The sequence below is a fragment of the Aplysia californica genome, unplaced genomic scaffold (assembly GCF_000002075.1).
Source record: "Aplysia californica isolate F4 #8 unplaced genomic scaffold, AplCal3.0 scaffold00290, whole genome shotgun sequence".
In the NCBI taxonomy this organism is placed as follows: Eukaryota; Metazoa; Mollusca; class Gastropoda; order Aplysiida; family Aplysiidae; genus Aplysia; species Aplysia californica.
In genome coordinates this window covers 801,857-809,994 of record NW_004797560.1, presented here as the reverse complement: position 1 = coordinate 809,994, position 8,138 = coordinate 801,857, and positions in this window count along the sequence as shown.

Here is an 8,138-nt window from a genome sequence, read left to right as displayed (position 1 = left end):
TCCTCTTTATTCGTGACGTCATCTTTGACCATAAAAACTCACCCGGAGTTCATCGTTATCTTAAGAATCTGACGTCCAATTTCTCTGTCCGTCACACGAAGCCCCTCCCACACTGTCCTTGATACCTCACATTAATACATGTCTGCCAGTAAAAATGAATGCCTTTCATTACCTAATTATATTCTCTAATCAGATCTAAACCCTGATTCTACGGGTTCAGCGTTTACTCGTTACAAAAAGGTTTTAAGCCGAGCGACGATCATCATATAATATATTTGTTCAAGGTGAATCTTTTTTAAAATAAAATGGAGATGAAAGAAAGAAGAACGGAAAGGAAAAAATGCGTTGGAGGAATGATGCCATGTCTTTAAGAAGCATGCCTTTTTTGTTAATTGTTACGTAATTTTGTTTGTTTGGATGTCTAAATCTCTTTTGAAGCTTCTCAGTTTTTGACAAGATTGCTTTGCTTTGACAATTGGCTCTACGCAGTTATGTCTCGGTATGCTTTAGAGTTCGAAAAGCTTACTTATGACAATTGTTTTATGTGGGTGCTTGGAGGGCGCCAATTCTGCCTACTCTCGTACGTATTCGTGGTTGGCAGGTGCTCTGGTGTGGTTTGCTCCTTCTTTCCTATTAAGCATCTATCGTCCTTATCTCCCCTTCTTCTTTTTATGTTTGTTACTCTCTTGTAACACCTCTAATCTTCTGGCGCTCATATGACCCTATGCAGTTGCGAGTGCCATAAAACCTCTACTAAAACTAAACTTTTACTTACTAAAACAAAACAAACAAATTGTTCGTATTCCCTGCACTAATGCTTATTATTGTGTTGATTTGCTTCTTATACGCGAACTCAAACTCTCATTTGACAAGAATGCGTTGCTTTGGCAATCATTGTTTGGATATGTTTTAGCCTTAGTAAATATTTCTAAAGACAATTCTTTTTGTATGTTGACCCAACATCATACATTTTCAGAACGTGATACCTTTCCATATGATGATTTTATTTAAAAAAATAAAAACAAACAAATTATTCAGTTTCGTAAGGACTAAATGAACCACCCAAAAGAGCCCCATAATATTTTACACATCCAGATTGGCTCTTTCTGAAAGCTTAATGATTTAGATTTAGTTTGTCGATATTATTTTTTCCCAGTGACAAGGTTCAGTAGAGGCAGAGGCTATTCTTATAATTCTGACTTCAGAATGTTCTCATTAAAAAGCTAAAAATACCTTTATACTAAAAGCAGTGATCAGTTTAATTCAATCCTGATTGGCAGAAAAACAATTTACTGACCCGGGAAATTAGGAAATGATAATATAGAGAGTGTAATAGCGGGTTAGCAATGATTGATAATACTGGTTCGTCTCAAGAGTGTCCAGCTTCCTGCTTTTTAGTGTCTTTCTTTATTGTTAATTTTTTGGAAAGGCTTGGGAAGCATGAAATTGATAATAGCTTAATGAATGACCAGCAAAAAGGATGAGAGAGATAAGGAAAGAGAGAGAGAGAAGGGGGGGTGGGGGAGAGAAGGAGAGAGAGAGGGGGGAGGACAGAAGGACAGAGAGAGAGAGAGACAGAGAGAGAGAGACAGAGAGAGAGAGAGACAGAGAGAGAGAGAGAGTGAGAGAGAGAGAGAGAGTGAGAGAGAGAGAGAGAGAGAGAGAGAGAGAGAGAGAGAGAGAGAGAGAGAGATTATTTGTAATTCACTGTTCATAACAGCAGGCAATGGTGGTGGGTGTTCTGGTGTGATGTCCTATTTCTAGCTGCTGTACGTAACGACATAATGTTTTTGTTTTTTTCAAACATTACGTTGATGAAAGTACTTTCTGGTAGTAAATGCAACTTGTAAATGCGAACGCGCTACCTTAGAATTGCAAAGTTCTCTCTGACTCTTTTGGCCGTTTTGAGTTATTACGACCGTAAGGTCAGAAACTAAAATTTCTATCTGGTCTATTAAAATTAAAATCATAAGATTATTTGGAGTCGTTTTCAAGACATTCTAAGAACTGCGTTCGGAAAAGTTGTCTTATTGAGAAATTCAAGAGTTTTGACGCCAGATTTCTCAAAACCAAGTGCTGAGCAGATAGCGCTTTGTAATTCTGAGGCAGCGAACGTTTCGCAAAGACTTCAGGTTTCCACTCGTAACACAATGGGTTATTGAATTGTCATCTACAAAGTACCAGGGGTTTTCCTCAAGGCGATAAGAAACATTTTCCATATTAATATTATTTATTCATATTCATTGGACTCAGTTTAGTACACCTCTTGATAGAAAACAATAACTCGTTATTTACAGTTATTTTTTGAGTTTCATATGTAAATCGACACATTTTTTCCTTCCCTCGGTTCTTTGTAATACGAGACTGGCATTTTGTGAAGCTTTGTAAGCCACCTTGAATTTTTGTCATTTATAAAAAAGGTGGCTCTTTAATGTTTCATCGACTGAAATCGTTAATAAATAGTTCTTTCCAAGTTCCCAAAAGACTTGCCTCCTTTTATTTTGGTTCACTACTTCACCATTAACTTCATTTTAAATTTATATTTATGAACTGCCTTTTGTTTGCACATCGATGCTACTTTTTAATTTCCACTTTCGTACTACTTTTGCCACTGTCAACTGTTTCTTTGTGATGAGTTCTATCGAATTAGCAAACTGAAATTGGCACTCCTCTCCGGGAAGATGGTTGATACTCACCGGTAATGAGAATGACTCTTCACTATTGTGTTTTCGTACGCAATTTATATATATATATATATATATATATATATATATATATATTATATATATATTATATATATATATATGTGTGTGTGTGTGTGTGTGTGTGTGTGTGTGTGTGTGTGTGTGTGTGTGTGTGGATGGAGGAAGCCGATGACAGGTTCATCGTCTTTACTTATGTTATCTTTTCTGTCCTCTTATACAGCGAAGGGGAGATAATATTATTATGATTTTCGTACGTAGGCCAAGTGTGTTGCTTTTTGGATCTTCATATTAATTTTATTGTGCTCTTGAACGGTCTCTTTGACTCAATATTGACCTCCAGTCGCTTGTTGTGAGCCTTTGTTAAGGCTCGTTGTTATGGCCGATTCTAACAACGCGTCCAAACCACTTTATTTGTTGTCTCTCAATGTGAAGTGAACACACGATACAAAGAACACTTGCTATCTGATATTTCCGTTTCTTTCTCTTTTTCTTTTGGTGATGTTTGACTTTTATCCATGACATTTTAGTTCGCATCTTCTTTACTACAGGGTTCTCCTCCTCTATTTAGTTCACGCTCTGCCACTTTTTCTCATCACTCAAGGAGTGTGTGTATGTCGATACCCTGATTTTTACTTTTTAAAAGTCTCAGATTGAGTCTGTTTTGAACACATGTTAAGTTTGCATTATTACTATAGAAGCCAAAGATGTTGATTTATACTAAGTTATACATTTTAATTTTATGTTATATTTTAATTTTCTTAAAATTATAGTTCAACAGTATCTTGTCCAAAGTTCAAAATTAGAACTTGTGCATTTTTAAAAATACCTGATCTGTTAACGTTTAAAACATCCATTCTATGAGAAAGAGATATGCATATTTAATATCAAGATAAGCATATTACGAGCTCATACTAAAACAGGCCTGGTCATTTGGTTGGTTGGCGGGTGCTCTGGTGTAGTTTGCTACTTCTTTCCTGTCAAACTTCTGTCGTCCTTAACTCTCCTGCTTCTTTTTGTGCTTGCTTCTCTCTTGTAACACCTAAAAACTCTTCAACACTTACATTACCTAATTTTGTTGCAAGCCATGTAAAATTCTTGCTAAAACTGAAGCCTTGAAATGGCAGAAATGATTGCGAAAGGCACAAACAAGGAGCAGGAAGAGATGTAGCTGGGAGAGAGGTTTTATCTAAAGGGGAGGGGGGGGGGCGTCTGTTAAGAATCCAAATAGGGCTGCGAAGCTGTTCCTGAATGAACAGCTAATTAATCTATTTATAAAACATGTCCAAAATAGAACACACAAGACATCTTAATCTTTAAGCACTCAAAGACATCCAGCGACGAACTTTTTCAATCAGTAGCAATATTTGTCGTTGGATGTAAAATAGGATGACGTTTTTTCCCTCCGATAATACCTTTCGTGCAGGGGTGAAAGAGCATTAAAGCATATTGTTATTTTCTTTTTAAAGATAAAAGAACTCTTTAATGATGATGTTATGGGGCATGGAGCCCATTTCTAAAACACCATGCCCTTTTGAATTTCAGATTTTAATTTGTACGGTGTGATCGTGTGTGCTATTATTAACCTTAAAAGCTTCCGCATTAGCTACGTTTAAACTTGGCCTTGCCTTAAATAAACCGTAAACCCTGGTTCACGGATTACGCAAGGATTTCATAAACCAAAATGTGTTGGCGTTATGCTTGAAGGCGCTGGCGTGGTAGGTCCAGTCACGTCTGCCCTCTTATACTGCGGGTGGTTGGTGGGTGCTCTGGTGTGCTTTGCTTCTTCTTTCCTATCTAATCAAAGATCTTTTGTCCTTATATTTACTCATTCTATATGTATTTTTTTCATCCTCTTGTTTGTAACACCACATTTGATAAATCTTCAGGGCCTCTCATGGCCTAAAGGTTATGGTGTTCGCCTCTCATTCAAAGGTCCCGGGTTCGAATCCGGGAGCGACTGAAAAAATTTCTTCTCTAAAATTGTCTCCTTTCACCTCATTTCCTGCTCTCTAGCAAAGTTCTATCGTCTGCTTTCGTCTCCACCTTCTGCTATCACCCCCTCACCCCCTCTTCTGGGCTTCTGACTCTTCTGCAGTCTTTCCACTGCTTCTCCTTGATTCCTTCTTACTGCAGTCTTTCAGCCACACCCTATTCTTCTGGCAGGAAATTCTGGAGGGTCCGTGTGGAAGTTGCGCACGTTAATGATCCCTTGGTGGTCTAAAATTGATAAGAGTAGGCTTCGGCCGCCACCTGGGAAAAATTCAAAATTTCCTACCAACTGAAATTGTTAGGTGTGTCCCGCGCACTCGTATGACCTTACGTAGTTGCAAGCGCCGTAAAACACTTACCCCCCCCCCCCCCCACAAAAAACCCAAACAAAAAACAAAAAACATATATATATATATTTAGTACTATATGACAAGCTCCTGATCCTCCAGTGTCGTGACTCATGTTATCAAGCATCTTCAACTTTCTAATGAGAAGCTGTATCCCAGTCTATGGGGCCCCCGTGATCGAGATGTTACGGTGTTCGCCTCTCCTTCAATTTGGTCCCGGGCATCATGAGTGTACATCAATAGCTTGGACCTAATTGGCCAACTACAGACTTCAACATAAGTTAAGGACCACTAGCAAACACTCTGAGTTGTCTTCTTGGGTCGACCTGCACGAGGGCGTTCTAGGACTTTTCCAGTGGTTTATTGGCGCTGCCTCAAGCGGACAATGACAGAGTGTGACACTGAAAGCCTTCTGGTAACTTCTTGGGCCCCAACTCCATCCTGCAGCCAGGTCATAGATCCGGCACCATCAAAGTCTCTCAGGGGGCTCTCGCAGCCTAGAAGTTAAGGTGTTGGTCCCGAGTGCAAATCCGGGAACTGACCGAAAAATTTTCTGCTCTAAATTTGTCTCCTTTCACCTCCTTTCCTGCCATCTAGCAATGTTCTGTCGTCTGCTTTCGTCTCCTCTTTCTGCCCCCACTCCCTCATCTCCTTTGCCCCCCTACTATGGGCTCCTAATTCTTTCTACAGCCTTTCTACTGCTACTCCTTGGCTTCTTCTTGCTGTTGTCTCTCAGCCACACCCCTGGTCTTCTGGTAGGAAAGACCTACACCTAGCCTTCTCGGAAATGGGCGAAAAATCTCGGAGGGCCCGTGTGCAAGTTGCGCACGTTAATGATCCCTTGATGGTGTAAAATCGATAAGAGTAGGCTTCGGCCGCCACGCGGGCAAAATTCAAAATTTCCTACCAACTGAAAAAGTTTAATGTGTCCCGCGCGCACATATGACCTTATGCAGTTGTGAGCCCCGTAAAAACACTTACAAAAACAAAAACAAAACGAAAAAGTCTCTCAGCTTTGGTCTTGGTGGCATTTTCGTGTGATGCTGGATTTTGAGCAAACGTCGGCTTTTATAGCCACCAAAGTGAGCAAAGTTCGAGACCATACGTCCATTTATGACGTGCACGAAAAATTTTAGCTGAGGAATGTCCATGGTGTGGCACACAAGTCGATAAAAAACAGCAAATTTGGCTTATGTTGAAGTCTGTACGCTGTAACCCATGTAGGTCGTAACGTGACCCTTTTGTAAATACAGAAACAACTTCCGTTACTACTTACTCTCACAGAGGTCTTGAATTTGTTTGTGAGCACGTTTCATAATCATTCGTCAACCATAAACATAGCCAGAACATATCATAGTGTCAGAAGAGCAGAACTAACATCTACTTCCCCATTTTAAATAGCAGGTAAGCTTTACAACATATGCCTTTGCTATTGTTGCCGTTTTCATTGTTCACATTTCTCTTTGAGCAGTGCATCCGTCAAGGGTACCGTGAGTGCACTCATAACACGTGAACCGTCAAGACCACATTGACCTTAAAGGCGTACGGTTTACTGCAGTTGTTTCCAGGAAGCGTACCGCAAAGCGAAATACTACAACAGTCACACAAAAGACGTCGCGACTTTTTAAAAACCCAGTCCTTCACCAGGTACCGAGACAGTCGCAGCTCAAGTAAAAGAGCAAGTAGATAATAGGTATTACGTCATCAACACAAAGAGAGGGCTGCTTCGCAGAAACTGACAGCCCCTCTTGCAGTCAGGAAAGCCTCATCATGACCTCCAACCAGACCAGTGCGAGGGTTGTTCATACCAAGCAATGTACACCATATTGTCCCAACCCCCATCGTATGTGATCAAGCTGGACCTCAAGCGCCCAGACCATCAGTCAAGTTCGCAAATCTCCACAAAAGGATCAAGAAGTGCACGAACACACTCCTGGTCGTGGAGGCACCCCTCCTTCACCGAAACACTCAGAGGCACACAAGGCTCCACATTATATTACTAGACGTCAGTGGTCGCACAGTAAGAAAACCAAACAGATGGTCGTTGTTGGCAAAGTTATTGAAAATGTGATTCACTGTTGACCACAACACTCATGCAAAGTACACTAGGCATTTTACACTAAAGTAAAAGCTACCAGAGCTGATCAGTTTAAGTGTTAACACTAACTCGCCTCTGGATACATTTCTGAGTGTAATCAAGTCATGATGTCATCAAGAACTATCGTTCCCAAGGTTGATTTTCAACATCATTTAAAAAAGGATAAGGTAACTTTTAAAACGGGGGGGGGGGGGGGGGGATGTCATGAGTGTACCTACGTAGCTTGGATCTAATAGGCCAACAATGTTGTAACGCTTCTAGGTCGTGCCGTGACCCTTTTGTGAATATATAAACAACTTCCGTTACTACTTACTCTCACAGAGGTCTTGTGTTTGTTTGTGAGCACAGTACATAATTATTCGTCAAGCTATAAACATAGCCAGAACGTAACACCGGGTTCGAATCCGGAAAGCAATGGGAAATTCTCTTCTCCAAAGTTTTCTCCTTTAACCCCCTTTCCAGCTCTCTAACAATGTTCTGTCGTCTGCTTCCCTTTCCACTTTCTGCCGTCACCCCTTCACCTTCTTTGCCCCTTCCTTTGTGCTCCTGGCTCTTTCTGCAGCCTTTCTGCTGCTACTCCTTGAACTTGGCTCCTTCTTACTGTTTTCTTTCAGCCGCTCCCCTGATCTTAGCGTAGGTAAGATCTAACACCTGGTCTTCTAGGAAAAGGGCAAACAATCACGGAGGTCCCTGCACAAGTTGCACACGTTAAAGATCCCTTGGTTCAAAATCGATAAGTGTAGGCTTCGGCAAAAGTCAACATTTTCTACCAACTGAAAATGTTTAATATGGCCAGCGCGCTCATATCATCTCATGATCTTTTGAGGTTGTGAGCGTCGTAAAACACTTACCCCTTCCCCCTTTTCCCCTCTACCCCCCAAAAAATAATAAAAAATAAAAAATACTCCCACTCTGTTGGGTTAGGCCACTGATATACAGGATCGAGGAGGCAATTTTATTGAAATGTTCTTGTCAAAGTGAGCTGGAAACTTTATCTTT